This window comes from Euprymna scolopes, chromosome 19 (assembly GCF_053919585.1).
Source record: "Euprymna scolopes isolate OS-2025 chromosome 19, ASM5391958v1, whole genome shotgun sequence".
In the NCBI taxonomy this organism is placed as follows: Eukaryota; Metazoa; Mollusca; class Cephalopoda; order Sepiida; family Sepiolidae; genus Euprymna; species Euprymna scolopes.
This window is the reverse complement of record NC_136500.1, coordinates 60,414,760-60,434,487: the sequence shown is the minus strand read 5'-3', so window position 1 is coordinate 60,434,487 and position 19,728 is coordinate 60,414,760. Positions and strand designations below refer to the sequence as shown.

The following is a 19,728-nucleotide window of genomic DNA, read 5'->3' as shown; positions in this document are numbered from 1 at the left end:
GTTCACGGTTAAATTCAATGAACCGTTAATTATGGACAAATTTCTGAAAAGAAAAGGTGATGATAACCGTGTTTATGAAAACAAAAGTTTACCGGTTGTATAGTGATGATTATTTGAAAGTTGGATTTTAATCGACTGGAGATATAGGCATTCCTTCTCAGCTGTGTGTTTTGTGCTGCCAAACATTGTTTAATAAAGCAATGGTTTCACGTTAAAAGAAGAGAAACCTTACTACTAATCCTCCTAAGTTTCAAACTAAACTTTATTTTATATTATGAGTTGAGGACATTGTTTTTTTTTCTGTTTTTTTTTTTTTAATGATAAATTTCCGTTAGAATTTAAAGAGCCCAATAACGTGCCGCCATGTAAATAATAATAATAATAATAATAAAAAAAAAAAAAAAAAAAAAAAAGGTTGGGAACCATTACATTAGAATAAAGAAAAGAAAGAGATGTGTGTGTGCGCTCGCGTGTATATATATATATATATATATATATATATATATATATATATATATATATATATATATATATATATTAAAATAAGTTAGTGTAGGGGGCAAATGATGGTTTACATATAAAAATTTATATATTTATAAAAGTGAAAGTGTATCTGTGTGTGTCCGTGTGTCTGTCTGTCTGTCTGTCTGTCTGTCTGTCTGTACATTTCCTTACACAATAGCTCTGTCAATTTTCAGTCTACAGACTCGAAATTTGATATAATGGGTACTGAGATTTGGAAAAATCTTTGTAATCCGTTTTCGACCAGACATTTGGCTATTTAGGGGTCAAAGTTCAACGATTTGACCTTTGAGAACTCTAATAAATTCCTCCGCCAATTTTGGGTATAGACAATTGAAATTTTAGATATAGGTGCCTTGGACATGGATCTAACTTAATAAGTTGGTTTAAGCCCAAAACAATAAATGTTAAGGGGTCATAATAGGGGTCAAAGTTTAAAAAAAATGACCTCTGAGGTCTCTACCAAATTACTCAAACAATTTCTGGTCTAAACATTTGAAATTTTACATAAAGGGTATTCAGAGATATGGCAAGCTTTTTAATCGGTTTGGGTTCGAAAATTTGAGCTATATAAAATGTATGTATGTATGTATGTTTGAATGTTTGCCTAAAACTTTCAATAGAGGCAACGGATTTTCACAAGATCAGTATCGTTTGGAAGCTCGGCCCTTCAGACGGCAAATACTAAAAAATTGGCTAAAAACATTAATTTCTTCACCCTCAACTGGGAACTTTACTACAGGGAGGGGTAGCTTTTTTCATCGATATTTTCGACAGTCTTCCCCTTTTTTCGATTGTCTAGCCTTAATTTAAACCTACGTCACTTCCGATTTGGCGGTGATCGTAACAGCAAAGACGTCACGTTTTTTCCCGTTCTTTTCCTCCTTCGCGGTACGGGTTCGAGCATGCCTTCCTAACACCACTTTTTTTTCTCAACATTCACCTCCAAAAACCTAGGCAACGCCGGGTACCCATGCTAGTTAGATATAAAATAAGATAAAATAAACATAGTCAGAGAAAACAAATGGATTAAAATAACAATGGCCAGAGAACATTGTCACCAACGGAAAAATTTGGGCCGCAAATATATTTAACAATGGAATTATTGTTGACTGGAATAGCGTAGAGAAAGAAAAACGAAGTTTCGAGGTGGAATTGAATTTTTGGAAATCTCAACGTTTATAAGAATTCAAAACCTAAAAATATAAATCATGTCACATTTTTGATAGGCCAGAGGCTATCTACATAATATTCTACTTGTTCTTTCCTTAGTAAGTCCGGATATTACGCTTTGAAAAAGACCAAATACAATTTTTGAAAGTCAAACTGCTTCAAAAAAAAAAAAAAAGGCAATGGTCATGAAATTTTGATTTAAAGATGCTAATGTCGCAACCCTGGACAAGAATATTCGAGTGACCTCTCTTTGATGTAGTTCATTTTGGAATATCTTAGTAATTCGTAGTAATTTCGACATGCAGTGATTCTTTACTGGACAAAGAAGTCAGCGAAACGTTACATAAAAAGGAACATTCGAAAGAAACAGGGCAAAAATGTGGTGTACTGAAGGAGTAAATTAAAGATTGTCTCTTACAATGTGCTTTTATTATTTGTATTGAACTATGTAGCATAATATTTCTTTCTGAGTATTTATTAGTACTTATTGATTTATTTCATTTGGGTAAGTTGTATATTTAAAATACGATAGACACTATTTTAAAGAAATGTTGATAAACTCATATTTGCTGTGTGTTTTAGTTTTTCTGTCAAAAAACATAAATTTATGCAGTATCCACAAAAATATCAGCTTTATCAAAACATATTTGTTGATTAAATATATTTTCTTATTCCGTGGAGTCCTACCAGTAAAAAAATATATATACAGACAAAGAAATAAAACAACTGACCGATCGGACATAGAAAATGTTAATCGTAATGTTAATTTTCATCGTAGGTCGCCGATCAGTTAAATATTTGGACAATGGAATTAAAGTTGATTGAAATCATGCAAGAAAGGAAAAACAGAGTATCAAAATGATATTCATTGTCGGATAGTTCAGAGATTATAAGAATTACACAGTTAATGAGATAAAGAAATAAACCAGCTGACTACGCAAGTTTCTTAAAACGTGACTAGCTAAAGTCCAGAATAAGATCACGCCTTTGTTTTAACGGTTAATTAAAAAAAAAAAGTCTTTTGAACGCTGATGTTATTAGAACTAAAATTCTTTTCTACAGTTTGCATTTTGGAGACGGAAGTGTTTTTTCGAGATAAGTGACTTCTATATTAATCCTACTTTTTATCTTTAGATTCAAATATTAATAACTACATTTTATTTCAGCATTTAATTTATGTATTTCTGTTTTATTAAATGCTAGCGTTTTTCTCGTCCATAAATGTTTATTTATCTACCAAGTTGACTGTGAAAATAGATTAGGTAATTGTATTCATTTTTAGTTCGTGAGAGGGGAATCTATCACCATACTTTCCCTTAAACACGTCCGTTGGACTTTTATTAAGTATAATACTTAATAATTCTTTTTTTAATGGGGAGTAGAAAACGCATTGTGGGTGCGTTATCGGCAGCTCCCGTTACTCTCGCCTCTCCTTATTTGTCCCTCAGTCCTCATTTTTTTAATGAGTGATTTTTCTGACAAAGGGAGAAGAAAAGGCTGTTTTCTAGGTTGGCAGTATTCTGCGCGAACAGTTGACAGAGATGGCGGAAATTTTCTGTTTCTATGTCTATCCTTGTAGCCATGTCACTAGTAAGGGTGCTGGAGGTAAGCGTTTTATCTGGGCTGACGTTATCCGCCTGATAGTCAGGGACCCGAACCTTGGATTAACCACTAAGGAGGCTGTCCTATCAGCAGGTGCAAAGTACTGGGGCTGCTGTAATGCCATTTGGTGAATGGATTCTGGACCATGCAGTAGCTTCTGGTGGGGTCTCCCGATGACATATTACTGGGTAATTGTTACGGCTTTACCTTATCATGTTCTACAAAAAAAATTATTCGTTTCTTTTTCTCTCTTAGTTTTCCCTCTCTGTCCTGCTCTAAGCAAATCTGACGACCTAGTCCACAAATTTAACAAATTCCATTATGACAGGTTTCAAGAAAAAATACACGATTAAACACGGCTCTCCAACTTGCAACGTAGACCCCTACTACCATGTCTCCTTCTCCAACATCAGGGGTCTACGTTCTAACCTTCCAGAGGTTGAAACCAAATTACATGAGACTAAACCAGACCTTTCATTTTTAATCGAAACTGGCATTGGACAGCTATTTCCCTAAATGAGTTCGCAATTAAAGGATACTCTAACTTAACTTCTAAATCTTACCCCCAAGATCGCCATGGGCATGGAAAATGTGTCTATATTAAAGATGCCTTTCAATGTGGTAGGGACATCTCCAGAGAAGATCCTAACTTACCCTATATGTGCTTCCGGGTTGCTCACACTACTGCATTTTGCGGAGTTACTATCTTTAAAAGCATATCTGAGAAAATTGACCAAGTCCTATCTGCTTATCCTTCAGCTAACATTCACGTATGTGGAGACTTCAATGTTCACAACGTCGAATGGTTGACCCACTCAAACAAGACCGATGATGAGGGGAGGTTCTGTTATGATTTCTCCATTGCTTATGACCTCACTCAGATTGTTCACGAACCCACCCGTGTGCCCGAGAATGATGGCCAGTATGCGAGTCTACTAGATTTTTTCTCACAACTTGCCCTGAACTATGTTCAGTTTCTGTTCTGTCTCCTCTTGGATTTTCCGACCACTCAGTTGTATCAATCAAGATAAAAATGAAATGTAATAAGTCCCTAGACGTACCTCTCCATCGTACAGTATATTGATACACTAAGGCTGACTGGGATAGCTTCCGTACATTTATATCGAATCTACCTCTGCGTTCCGTGTTTAAAAAGGATGTGTCCTCTATAGTATCAGACCTGAGGGAATGGTTAATTGTAGGTATAGACCGTTTCATACCCTCGAAAAAGTTCCAGCAAATACCTAACAGCCAGCCATGGTTCTCTCCAGAATGTGCTGCTGCCATTGCGCACAGAAATCACTTTTTCCACTGCTTCCAACGTAATAGATGTATGGAAACTAAAGCCGCTTTCAGGACTGCCAGCAACCATTGTAAGAAAGTAATAAAGAACGCAAGAGAGTTGTATGCTAAGTTCGTCAAGTCCAAAGTAGCTGAGCAGCGGCTTGGTTCCCACCAGTTTTGGCAAATAGCAAACAGAATCCTGAACAGAAGCGTGTGCTCTATCCCAACTATCATCAATGGACCTGAGGTAATCTCGTCAGCATCAGACAAAGCCAAACTCTTTGTCAAGAACTTTGCAGCTAATTCTACCCTTTGCAACCAAGGCCGCCAACCCCGATATTTCCTCCTGTATCAAAAAACACGCTATGTGATATACATATATCTGTACGTGATGTTGCCAAGCTAATAAAAAACCTTGATTCCAGTAAAGCAACCGGCCCTGACGGTATTCCAATTATAGTATTCAAAAAATTTCAACCAGATCTAGCGCCCATACTTACAAAACTGTGTAAACGTTGTCTTAAGGAGAATAACTTCCCATCACCCTTGAAAATCTCATCAGTATGCCCTGTATTTAAGAATTCAGGTGATCGTTCATCCCCCTCTCTGTACAGGTCAATAAGTCTCCTGTGCGTCATGAGTAAGTTACTGGAATCTGTGTTAAATACAGAAGTAATCAACCATCTCAACAAAAATAACTTTCTAAGTGATACTCATTATGGTTTCCGTTCTGCTAGATCTACAGCAGATATGCTTACAGTTATATCTCATAGGATTGGCAAATCTCTCGACGGCGGCAACCTTTCTAGGGAATTTGCTCTTGACATATCTAAGGCCTTTGATAGGGTATGGCATAAAGGTTTACTTCACAAGATCTCTAGCTATGGTATAGCTGGAAATGTCTTCTCAATTATTATATCATTTTTTCTGATGGATTCATAAGAGTAGTAGTTGAGGGTCAAAAATCAGAAGCTCACAGTATTAATAATAGAGTCCCTCAGGGGTCCGTCCTGGGCCCAACTCTGTTTCTGATCTACATTAATGATCTTCCAAATCACATCCTTACATCATTTGTAGACATTTTTGCTGATGACACAACATTTATGGTAGCACATCTAAGACAGTAAACGACCAAGTTCTCTCCGATTCTCTCTCCTCTGATCTGATCTTGAGCACGTGGTACAATGGGGAAAGGAATGGCTGGTTACATTTAATGCATCTAAAACCAAGCTTCTCTCTTTACATCATCAACATTCTGATCCACATCTGGCATCAACTGAAATGAATGGCTCTCGTATTCAGGAAGCCTCAATTTTTGACAAGCTTCTGGGCTTGACCGTTTCTCCTGATCTTAAATGGAACACGTTCATCAAATCTGTTGCCAAGGCCGCTGGAAAAATGGTGGGATCTTTCTATCGACCGAGTAGATATCTCACTGCTGATGCAATTCTCTATCTATATTAATAACTACATTTTATTTCAGTATTTAATTTATGTATTTCTGTTTTATTAAATGCTAGCGTTTTTCTCGTCCATAAATGTTTATTTATCTACCAAGTTGACTGTGAAAATAGATTAGGTAATTGTATTCACTTTTAGTTCGTGAGAGGGGAATCTATCACCATAATTTCCCTTAAACACGCCTGTTGGACTTTTATTAAGTATAATACTTAATAATTTACGTCTAAGGATGGAATACTATTACCACATCTGGGCAGGAGCTGCTAGAAAGGACTTGTCCTTCCTTGATAGAGTTCAAAATAGACTTCGTAGCTTCATAGGAGATGTCCTTTTCTCTTCCCTGCAACCTCTATCTCACAGAAGAGATGTTGCGAGTTTGTCTCTGATGTATCGTTATTTTCATGGAAAGTATCGACTGAGCTTCAGTCTATGGTCCCCCCTCGGCAAACTTTCACAAGAAACACTCGTCTAGCTGAAAACACTATCAATAATCACCCCCACTCTTTATCTGTGCCTAAACCTAAACGTAGATTCCATGAACAAAGCTTCTTTCTTAGAACTGCACGCCTGTGGAATTGTCTTCCGTTTTCCTGCTTTCCGGGTGACTACAATATGGTTGTCTTCAAGTCTAACGTAAACAAGTTCTTGATGAGCCGTTCCATATAAGTTAACAAATTTACCGAATTTCCATTACTAACGATTACTATATTGTCCAATTTCTACTGTCCACTGTTCTTATCCTCGAGTGGCCTATTGGCCTTGATAATGTGGTGATGTCTGTGTTAAAAAAAAAGTAATCCTGTCCATATTGTGTGTAGGCGAGAATCACAAATTAAAAAAAAGTTGTAGTGAAAAGGCCGGGTTATATCACCTATAGATTCATGCTCTTACATTGAAAAATGACGTCATGTTTGAAGTTCTAGCAACAATATTTGTCGAACAGTTAGACCGTCGATAAGATTCTTACAATTTATCACAGGTTTTTAGCTACTTAGCCTTTGGATCAAGATCAAGTGTAATATCTGTTCTGATACTACACTTCAATTTTTGTTCTCAGTTAGTGGAGGAGCTTAATGACAGACAATTTTTAATGTTTGTTTTTTCCTCCACGTTAAAAAAAAAACGACTCTGGTGTCTAACTCTGCCCTCGTGGAGAGGCAAAGTAAATAGGTACTACTAACATGATTACATTTATGGTCGTCTTTCTGATTTTTGTTTCTTTTTATAGAACATGTCCAAATGGAAATTAATTCCTTGTCTTTAGAAAGAAAGTAAAAAAAATTCAGCTACTTTCGGACAATTTTCGTAATTTCCTTTGGCAATTTGATACAACGGAAGAAATTCCGATCGTATCTTCAAACTTTATCCCGTGACATCAGCAAGTTACGTGGCTTTGGTGCAAGAGCCAGGTATACTCCCGCTAACTAAAAGAAAGTTGAAACCATTTTCCCAAAATTGTCAATGTCGAATTGATGGTAAGAATAATGGATTAACAATCTCCAGATCCAGACGACCCCCTACCAACATAAGAGTGAATGGTCATATAAGCCAAAGATTTACGTCCTTTAGATAGATATTTCCACAGCCGCTGAAACACACAACCCTTTAAAATTCTTCTGATCAACTATATCGATGATTTTTTTGTTTTTTGTTTTTTTAATTTTTGCTTGTATCTGACGAGCAACATGTGATGAATTATTTTTCGACGACTTGCAGCCTCCCGTGATATAAGAGCATAACGTGAAGTGAGAGAATACGCATCGTATCAATCATCAGTCAGAACCAACGACGAAACAGGTGATGTAATTCGAGAAGATTACAAGAGGATAATTTGATTCCTCGTGAATTTTACATAAGAAAAGTTGCTGGTGCAAAATAACAGGCGACATGAAGTCCGCAGTAAATAGTGCCAGGTAAAAAAATTGTTTTATTTTTTCTAAAAAATATATAAAGAAATCAATAAATATTTCATGAATTAGTATATTTTTATAATACTAAAAACAAATTCAAAACAATGAAACTAACATTTTATTTATGATTTTATACAAAAAAATAATTAAGTATAATGCGATGTTTTTAATCTGAGACTGTTGGCTGTCGACTTCGTGTCGCCTATTCTTTTGCATCACTGAAAAGTTTTATTTTATCTTTGTATGGGGCTTTATTTCAGTTGTCCTCAGACACACACATATGCACACAGAATATTATAAATTACTTGTAATAGTCACGTGCTTTAACTAGTTTTAAAATACAACTTTTGATGCCAATTTTTAAAACCGGAATTTTCGGTCAAATTCAGAATAAACAATTGCCCGATTCTACTATTATTATTATTATTATTATTATTATTAAAGAGTAACCACTTACTAAGGCACAAGAGCAACTCGAGGATTAGGGGTAATGGGAGTCAGGTAGACGCTGTGATTATTTAATAGGACGGCTCAACAAGAACTTATTTATATTAGACTTGAAAACGACCATATTGTAGTCAGCTGGGAAGCAGCATCGCGGTACTGTATTCCAAAGAAGCAGTTCTAGAAAAGAAACTTTACCAATAGAAGTTTCACTTAGTCTTAAGCACAGGGAGAGAGAGAGAGAGAGAGAGAGAGAGAGAGAGAGAGAGAGAGAGAGATTATTAAGACTGTTTAACTTTATTATCATCGGTTCATTCCTAGATTATGTGCTGCCCGACAAATCGTTGGGTTATGAGCAGAAATTAACCACAATGCCCAATCTTTTCCTTGTCAAAAATTATTTTCTATTCATTATTTAGAGGATTCGAATATCCTGCAACAAAAAAATCAACGACGTCATTTTGTAATATTTAACAATCAAATATTAAAAGAGTTTTAATTTTTATTTGCATAACCTTGGAAAGTCAATCATTGATAAAACATGCTGAAGGCGGCACACAATACACGGATAAATTGTAATATAGGTAAAAAAACATTATCGTACAAGAAGTGTCTTTGCACAATTAAGGGTGCTTGCGGCTAAATAAAAAGACCTACGTATCTAAAATAAAGGGTCCTGGACGGCTTTTTATGACATATCCAATGTAATGCATGTTTTAGACCTTTAGATAGACTTAAAGTTTGCCGGCAAAAGTCGATATTACATTTTTATCTTTTCAAAGCTTACGGCTAAATCACGTCGTGACATTATTTCTCGTCAGATCACTGACGTTGAGCTTTCTCGATATTTGTTAGGTAACTAAATGCTGTAAGGAAACGCTACACCAAATGAGTGTTAGGTGGACTGTGAAGCAACACCGTGATGATTGGTAATGGTGGAAATTGAGCAGAATGTGGTTATTACAAGGGACGGCTCAATCAGAACCTGTTTACATTAGACTTGAAAACGACCACGTTATAGTCATCCGGGAAGCAATTTCACGGCACTGGAGAGTATTACCCGCGACAAACTAGCATCTTGCCACGTGAATGGCTCAGGCCACTTGTTTCGCTTAATACTATAAAACTTAGTACTGTTGCAGTGCCTATGACAGTGATTGGTCTTACAACTATTTAGAGATCAGATTTAAATTTGTGAATAACAAATGATAGGGTTATTGCTTCATAATTGAAACAGGGTTGCTTTAGCTATCGATGTCACGGGGGGGGATTATCGAATAGTGTCCGGTCCTTCTACTTCTCCAACGTATATAGTTAAATATGGGCGTCGCTGAGGTTGGAGAAACGGCTAGGTAGATACACTGTTGGTTGGGCATGCTGAGGAATAAGTTGATCTCTAAAGATTGGAATGCGAATATAATTGGTAAGTTGTCCTAACGAGGGAAGGTTTATTCACATAAAATTGCAGAAGGTGAAGTGCCCTGAGAAGGACATTTTTCTTCGCATATAATTGTAGAAGCATGTTGATCTAAAAAGAGAAGGGTTTGTTCGCATGAAAAATACAGTAGATTAATTGAAATACTCACCAGAGCAGCAAGCGTCCGCGTATTTGTGCATTGTGTGGATATGCGTGCGAGCGGTGGCGTGACGGAGGAAGGGGGGGTGGACTTGCCGCAGGGAAGTGTTTGGTGGGAAAAGAGAAAAAAAAGATGGCACCTGGTGTTTTATAAACTGTAATCTCGCGAGATCGCGAGATCACGAGAAAACAGAGGGCACACATGCAAATGAGACAGGGTGAAAAACTGCATAAAAAGCAAGCTTGAGTGAGAGGAGAGGACAGTGTTATTTACAGTCACGAGGTTATTGTGTTACTTTTGCAAGCGTTGGTGATGATTGAAGTTTAATTCGATACATTAATTGCAATGCTTGGGTTTGTCCTGGGCCTAACAGATGGAAATGCCAGTGTCTGGAACAAGGGTACGTCGATTGCTGCTGCTGGGCTCTTGATAAGTACCGAACATCAAGGAATTCAAGCTAAGAAAGGGCTTTATTTTTCAATACTAAACCAAACAATATTTATCGGAGTAAGGTTTACCAATCTAGTTGATAATTATCTTAGTTTTTGGATTAATACTGGCACAAGGTTGCGTATGCCAGAGCACTATGCGAGGATGTAATATCTAAGCTCTAATTAAATGGTGGCGGACATTGTTATTCAACATCTGTATCTCGCCGTAGGTTATTTGTGATAAACAAGCGTAATCGAATGACGGTATTGATTGGAACTTTGCAATGTTGTAACGCGAATGGTTTGATTAGAAGCCATTGTTCACTAATTATTTTATTTTAGCTTTTCTTGGCATTTGGCACAGAAATATTTATAAGAAAAAATCGATTCGGACATCGAATCACTCAGATCAAGAAAAAAGCGCTTTTTAAAATAGAATTTACAACATTTTCATGTAGGAGTTGAGTAATTATTTTGTTTCGTAGTTTATATTAGTACGGTTGTATTTAGTGTAATTTCTATTATTTGGTTTTACTTCATGCAATATACATTTTTTTCAGTTTTAGTACATCTGTGTGTATATATATATATATATATATATATATATATATATATATATATATATATATATATATAACCAGGTGAATATTGTTCAGGGGAAAAATATGCAATGAATTTAAGAAGCGTTATTCAAAAGTGCTCAATACCAAGGTAGAGCAAGATATACTTCTCATTTATTCTTACATAAAGGTATCGCTAAACATTCATGAGTATTTTTCAGTCAACTAGTTATAAAAAATTAGGGACTTCATTAGGAGATGTTGCTTTTACAAAAGTACTTGGCTTTTGTAAAAGTAACATTGCCTGTCGGAATCTCTAGTTATTTATAACTAAGTTGACTTAGACATGCTCATGAATGTGTAGCTATACCTAATTGTTGTGTGTGTGTGTGTGTGTGTGTGTGTGTGTGTGTGTGTCTAGGTTAGATATATTCAAAGAAAAAAATACAATGAATTTAACGAGATTTATAAAAGAGTGCTGATTACTATATAGAGCAAGATATCGCTTCACTAGTCACGATAATGTTTCGGTCGATAGTTATATAACTACTTCATTTACTCACATAAAATTAATATACGAAAGTATAGATTTATGCGTAAACTTTAAGTATTTACCTCAAAAGTGATCAATACGTAGGTAGAGCTAGTTAGTAATTTATAATATATATAAAATATATATGGCGATTAAGCTACACTGGATATTCAGCGTTTCATACACTCTAGGATTCGTCAGGTTTATGCGCGAATTCTGTGGTTGTTTATTGTTTTTATATTGTCTCTTCTGTTGAGGGTTTTAGTTAGCCAATCAGCTTTCTAGTATCCACCGCGCCCCTTCCTATCAGCCAATGGGCATGCATTTTATCGAACAAAGGATCTGTTTTAGAACTAGGTTAGTGGTTTAAGGTAGACGTTTTCCTTTTTTTTATATATATATAAATATACCTATGTGTACACACATACATGCACATATATATACATATATATATACATATATGTGTGATCGTTTATGCATATTCATGTTTATTTAATTTATTTATTTGTTTATTTTCTATTATTTTTGTTAGTTTTAAAACTATTTTGTATCGCTATCCTAGAGTAAATTTTATTTTGTGAACACAGTTATTTGCTATTTCTCTTCTACAGTTTAATAAATGTTGGGGTTCTTTAAAGTACAGGATAGCAAATTTTTCATGAAGGCATAATTTACATGGGTCGTCTAAATGCCTACACGTGGTAGCTTATCTTATTATTTTCCATTATTATCATTTTATTGGTTTGTTATTATTATTATTATTATTATTATTATTATTATTATTATTGTTATTCTTGTTATTATTATTATTATTATTATTATTATTATTATTATTATTATTATTATTATTATTATTTCTGCTAGTGTTTGTTTTATTTTTGTTTGGTGTCTACTTTTTTTATTGTTTATTTTGTTGTTGTTTACATTGTTTTTATTACGTAGGCATCACTATATACGTAGGTATCGCTATCCTAGAGTAAATTTTATTTTGTGAACACAATTGCTTGCTATTTCTCGTCTACAGTTTAATAGATTTTGGGGTTCTTTAAAGTACAGGATAGCAAATTTTTCATGGAGGCATAATTTACATGGGTCATCAAAATTTCTGCAAGTGGTAGCTTGTCTTATTATTTTCCATTCGACTACCGGCAAATGTCCGCTTTCTTTGAGTCCCCAGTATTTATTCACTAGGGTTGTTTTTATACGGTGTTTTTTTTTATTTTTGAATGTACTTTTGTGGTCATAGTATGGGGTTTTGAAATCTAAGGAAGTCATGACTACGTAATATTTCTTGTTATTCGTGTTTTCTTTCGCAAATATTGTTGCTTGATAAACTACGCTTTTTGTTAGACATTTATTTTGAACTGGGCAAAGTGTGCGGTGTCTACAGTTGCATTTATCTTGTTCGTTATTATTATTTTTTTATTTATGGTATGGTTGTTCTTGTCCGGGGTTGGTTTGTTATTATTATTATTATTATTATTATTATTATTATTATTATTATTATTATTATTATTATTTCTGCTAGTGTTGGTTTTATTTTTGTCATGGTGTCTACTTTTTTTATTGTTTATTTTGTTGTTGTTTACATTGTTTTTATTTAGTATTTTGTTATTATGTGCTTTAATTATCATCTCTAAATTTTTGCAACAACCGTAAGATAACTTCAAAGTATTTTTATTGAAGATTTTGTGTAAGGGGTTGGTTGCGGGAAAGTGTTTTTCAATAAGGTCTAGAAATTTCTTACCAAGTTTTGTTTTGAACATTTGATTGTATGGGGCCGTATTCCAAATTATAGTTCTTTTTCTTCTATTTTTGATTAAAATTAATTAATTAATTAATTTCCTCAAAAGTGAAGCATAATAGGCTTCTGTAATTGTGGTACCCTTTGCCAGGAAATCTGTCATCACTACTCCGTCCTGGTCTCAGAAGACTGTGGGCATGACCTTGTCAGCGGAGGCTGCACCCTTGTCTTCTTTGGAGGTGGTGAGTCTAAGTGCTTCCACTGCATTGACTGGGCTTTGGTCTCTGGATCATAGTGATGGACCCAGGTTTCATCCTGTGCAATCAGTCTTTTGAAAAACTTTGACTCATCTTCTTGGCACATCTCCAAATTCATCCTCGAGCACTCGACGCGTTCTCGCTTCTGGAATGGTGTGAGCAACCTGGGAATCCATCTGCCAGACACCTTATGCAAATGATCATGAATTATATTTTTCACAGATCCTGTACTAATCTTGACATCTTGGGCTATTTGGCGAATAGTAATGCGGCGATCTTCAAAAATTGCAGCCTCAACTTGACGGACATATGCCTCATGAATGGTAGAAGGGGGGCGACCAGGTCTGGGAGCTGTTTCCACAAACTTCCGGCCATGTTTGAATTCACGATGCCAGTGGGGCATTATCACTATACGTTTCTTTCATTTCATCAAAAGTCTCCTGTGGTGTGCGTCCTTTCAAATACAAAAACCGGATCTCTGCTCGACATTCAACAGGCTCCATTTCACACCTGACTCAGTTCAAACACCTGTAAAACAGAAATCACAATAAGTTCAGAGCTGTAATTTGCCACATAACCTGTAGAGATATAAATCATTGCACATGCAAAATTTCAGCTAGATCAGACAACTGGAAGTGGATCAGGGGCATTACTTATTGCACGCCCCTCGAAAAAGAAAGGTAAAATGTACAGCAATGGATGTCATGGTCAGCCGGAGCGAGAACGTGCGTCTTGATGGACTGAAATTATTGCGTCCCTGAGGTACAATGATGTGTCTCAGGTTAAGCGGCGTGTTATAGACGGAGTATGATGTTGGAAATCGTAGCTGGACATCAGTGAGCACTGGAACGAGTAGTTGGGCGTCAGTGAGTACTGGAAGTGGTAGCTGGACGTCAGTGGTCTCTGGAATGAGTAGTCAGGCGTCAGTGGGCACTGAAAACGCGTAGCTGGGCGTCAGTAGGCGTCAGTAGGCACTGGAGCAGGTAACTGGACGTCAGTGGGTACTGGTACGGATACTTAGACGTCAGTGGACACTGGAAACGGGCAGTTAGACGTCAGTAGGCAATAGAGCAGGTAGCTGAACATCAGTAGATACTACAACTAGAAGCAGGACGTCGATGGGAAATGGAAACCGGACATCAAGAGACGCAGGAGTTAGTGGCTGACGGCGCTGAAGCTGCAGGAGTAAGCTGGAGTCGCTAGAAGCTACATGAATGAGCTGAAATCACTGAAAGCTACAGGAGTTACCTGGAGTTACTAAGGTGCTGGATGTTGCAGATGTCGCTGGCTGTAGAAAGGGTGTCCTAGAAGGCAGACACTATCGAAGAGTGAAGTGGGTATCGCATTAAGATAGTGTGTTGAAAGTTAGTCCTGAAAAGGGCTATTTTAATTACTGCTGCTACTGCTGCTGTGTCTCGTTGGTTGCTGGGCTCGATCGACTGAACTGGGCATGCTTGCTCTCTACCATTTTGCTTTTTGCTGTGAAGGCGCTTGTTTCATGAAGAGTTCGTGTTACAATCGACTAGCTTGATAAACAAATGAATCACTAGAATTTATTTTACACCGTATTACTTACAATTAAAAGTGTCTTCGGTATTTATAAACTGTATCTATTTTAATCTACGTTTAAGTGAGATTTCCTCATGGACGAGATAAAGTACCTAGGTCACATAATTAATAAAAATAGAAGACGATGCGAGAGGGCAGAAGTCATAAAGAACATGCCTGCTCTCGATAATGTACAAGCGCTCCAAAGTTTTCTGGGACTGGCAAACTTCTACCAGGTCATCATAAAGAACATGCATAACTTGCGCGCCCCGCTGAAGGAGCTATTAAAGAAAAAAAACTAGATATGGACGCTTGAATGTCAAGCGGCGTTTGAAAAATCCAGGATACTCTAACATCGAAACTATTTCTTACTCACTATGATCCAAAGCTGAAAATAATAGTAGCAAGCGACGTACACTCATATGGTATTGTAGCTTGTATACTACATATAATGCTCGACAGTACCAATAAACCGATAGCCTATGCATCGAGAACGCTACTGCCAGCATATAGACAGTATTCACAAAGCGAAAAAGAAGCTCTAAGTATCATATTCGCGGTAACGAAATTTCATAGGAAGTTACATGGCAGAACTTTCACGTTACAAACCGACCATAAATCATTACTGACGATTTTCGGATCCAAAAAATACTAACCGACATATACTGCCAACAGACTACTGAGATTATGTACTATCCTACTAAATTATGACTTTAAATTTGAGTACCTGTCATCGAAATAAATTAGCCATGCGGATGGCCTTGCAACCTTTTGAAGATTCCATAATTGCTGCACTTCGTACCGATTCCGAAATAAAAACAATGATAGGCAGCACAATTAGAGAGCTTCCAGTATCCACACCTGAAATTAAAAGAGAAGCAGAAAAGGACGACTTTATTTGTGACATCAAGAGCAAGATCGCTGTGAAGGATAACAACGTTCCAGAAGTATTCTAGCGTTGTGACGAGATCTTACTATATAACGAAAGAATGGTACTTCCGAAAAGTCTCAAGAAAAGAATTCTACGGGATTTTCACACGAGGCACCATGGAAAAAATCGGATGAAAAGCTTAATGAGAAGCTACGTCTACTGGTCTAACATGGGCAAAGACGTAATGGAGATGACCCAGGGGGGAGTGGGTCGTAACCTTATTTTGTCCTTCCAGTTGAGCGGAGTCCCACTCAACCAATATACGTTTCTGTATTTTCTGTTAATATGTATTTCATTTCACTGCTTCCAAGCCTTCTCATTTATCTTTCAACATTTAAACCACAACAGTTTTGTTGAGTTGTGTTTTAGTGCTAGTGGTTGAATAAATGACGAGAAAGACACAGTAACAATTAAATATGTACTAGCGGGACTTATGGAAATTCCACAGGGGACATTCATATATAATATATTGATGTTGGAATTCTGTAGATGTTCAATGTAAATTGAGATGCTCTGATATTATTGTATCTCTTTTGTTAAAATTGTAAAAGTATTTATCTAAGCTAGCACGAACGCCCGACAAAAACCAGTCGTAAATTACGCTTAAATATCATATTTTAATTAGTGCAGATTTCGAATATATTATTATAGAGTTAACGTTCTATCGATTTTTATACAGCATAAAGTTGCGATTTCAAAAATAAAAAAATATCTCCTGATGACTTGGGTGCATTAGCTTGAATCGAAACCGAAATAAAAACTTGATATATATATATATATATATATATATATATATATATATATATATATATATATATATATATATATATATATATATATAAAGTTCCTTCAGCCATAACCGAAACCAAAACTTATGAAGAATTCTTGATAAAATTATTTATAAAAATATAGATTACTGGAGTGCCATCAGTTATAATCGAAGCCGTAACCAAAACTTAGGAAGAATTCTTGATAAAATTATTTATATAAAAAGAAAAGAAAAGATGACTAGTGCCATCAGCAATAATCGAAACCAAACCTCATGAAGAATTCTTGGTAAAATTATGACAAAAAAAATGGAAGTACATAGCAATTAAACGATCCGGATGTAAGCGTGACACAGAAAATTACACACACGCTATCGTATTAATATATAGATTAACAAAAATACATAAAAGAGGCAATTGAACAATGTCTTTGCTCATGGCAGGACGTTGTGAACGACTATCCGCTTCTCCTACCGGAAGTGACGCCATGGACGGAAGTGACGTCATGGAATAGTTCATTATTCCCGATAATAGGTGCGTCCCCATAAAGTTCACTGGCAAAACCGCACATATGTAAAAGTACGCGTTTGCCGATTGACAACCATTTATGAAGTGTTCGTTTAATTTTTGTTGTTGTTTTTTTTTTAATTGAAAATGCTGCAAAGGTCATCTCCCATAGCTGGGAGTAAATTGTCGATGCATAGCTTCCCAACTGCACTATACCGTTTCAACTTCAAAATGAAAATAATCAACTTCAAATTTGATTAAGGTAAAAAATTAATCAACTGCAAAATGGATTAATCAACATCAAAATGAACAATCAACTTCAAGTTAAGAAAATGTCAAAAACCTAAAAACAATCAATTTAAAATAAGAATAAGCAACTTCAAATTGAGATATTTTTTCTTTAATTAATTGAATATTCTTTCTAAATTTCTAAATTAATTGTGTTACTCTCAAACCAATAAGTAATCAATAATCAATAACTGTGGAGACAATTTTCTTATGAACAATAATAATTAATACATAAAATCATTTTTAAGATATACAGACACTTGTATAAAGTTGTGTTCTTTGAGTTGTTAACGGCTTTCTGATGTAGGACGTTTTCACTTAAGTTCATTTAGACAATTTCCCAGCTAGGAACAAGAGCCTTTCAACTTAGCGCTTATGGGGGTTTCTGTCATTGGGCAAGAGTCCAGGGCGATGCGTTCTCTTCAATGTCAGCCGGCCAAATCTCCTGTATCTAAAAACACAATCGTTTTTATTAAACTCTAATTCCAACCACCCAACTCTTTGAGATCATTCTGTTTTCCTCTGTGTACATTTGAAGATTACCCTTTCTCTTTTCCTCTGAATCTCTTTTTCCTTCTCTATCTTAACTATATAAATTCTCTTTTCCTCTTTTCTCCCTTTCTACTTATTTTCCAAAGAAAGTAGCTTATCAGTTATGCTCTCCCGTTTTTCAGTTTCATTCCCGTCGCTTGCAGGGTGGTCCGACATTTAAATATAATGCGGCATTATTTCCCCAGATAACAGAGCAGGCCTCACGTCGCCATGTCAACTTCAATTGTTCTCATTGTCGGCTATATCGGCAATAAAAAAAGCATATTCCGGACTTTGGAGAGAAGAATGAATCTCACGTCAAACACTCCATCCACCCTTTAGCCCGTGGGGAAGGTGAATCGGTGTTACCTGGGTATGTAACATCGTTATATTAATTTACCTCTTCAAATTCTAGTCTCAATTTATATGTGTAACTATTCTTTTACAACATATAAAAGAGGGGGATAATAAAGCTTGCAGGACAAACTACACAATATCATATAACATGGCGATGAAAAGAAGAAGAAAAGTAAAGAATAAAAATCGGTATAAAAATAATAAGAATAAAAAGAATTAAATTATAAATAATGAAGAAGCATATAATAGTAATAAGAGAAATAGACGAAAAAAAGTCTGCTTTAATTCACCTTGCAGTGAACATATACAAAATAATATCTCTAAAGAATTTTACAAAATAATTGATAAGAACTTCCCCTCAGAAAATAGATTAAGTAAAATAATTAACAAGAACACAATTAAACTTTCATTCTAATTCGCTGTCAATGTAAGTAAAACTATAATAAGTTCTAATAATGGTAACGGTAACAAAATAGCAATTAAATTATGAACAATGCTATGAGAGGATTGTTTTTAGGTACAAAAGGGAACAAATTAAAACTTTCTTACAGGGGTGGGGATAAGCCGAGTTATTGCTCCAAACATTTTACAAAGTGATGAACCAGAATTTGGAGCTCAGTCGAGCATCTACCCTGGAAATAACAATAGAGTAAAGAAAGAAAAACAACGTCTCTTCGACCAGGAAGGGCCTGTAGAGAACAAAAGAGATCGTTCCGCATTAGATTCCATGGTTGGAATTGATATTCATTATCCCATTACCGCACGTCTCCGTCGATGATCTGCCAGTTGCTGGCTATTTGTAGTTTCTTAATGCACCAGCAACATCCGCTTCATCGAACTGGTTATTAATACAAAATTATTAAGTTGTTTAAGATACGCAATTTTCTCCAATCGATTGCCTTAATGCTTTTGTTGTCGGCTAATTCGGATAATTGCTTCGATTCCATATTCACGATATAACGGTCAGTGACGAATGAGAGGACAAAGCACTAGTAAACCCTGAACATTGACCGCCCGAAGGAATACGAAGTCAGTTATGCAAGTGAGGGAGGGGTGTTCAATAGAGAATATCGACATATACTTTGGTAAAGAAAGAAAGAAAGAAAATTATTGGCTATGAATGAATACTCGAAGGCAGATGATAGAAATCACTAAATTATAATAATAATAAAAAAACCTGACGGAAATCACTTCATAAACACAACGATGGGGAAATAATTATGAAGGCTATTATTTTTTAAAGGTCAAATTAATATTAACGCTGACGATGGAAGCAGCTGACCGATTTAGAATCTTATTGCT

The 19,728-nt window shown here is 35.7% G+C and overlaps 1 protein-coding gene across 9 annotated transcripts in view; it reads right to left on the bottom strand.

Annotated features, from left to right (window-relative positions):
- Positions 1-19,728, bottom strand: part of LOC145303651 (uncharacterized) — a 637,407-nt gene that overhangs the window by 82,216 nt on the left and 535,463 nt on the right. The window contains exon 1 of one of the 9 annotated variants that reach the window (XM_080145220.1): positions 14,746-14,799. The exons of the other annotated variants lie outside the window; for them this stretch is intronic. The gene's annotated coding sequence lies outside the window, so the exon portion shown is untranslated. Of the gene's footprint in view, positions 1-14,745; positions 14,800-19,728 lie in introns of those variants that run through there. 9 annotated transcript variants of the gene reach the window in all.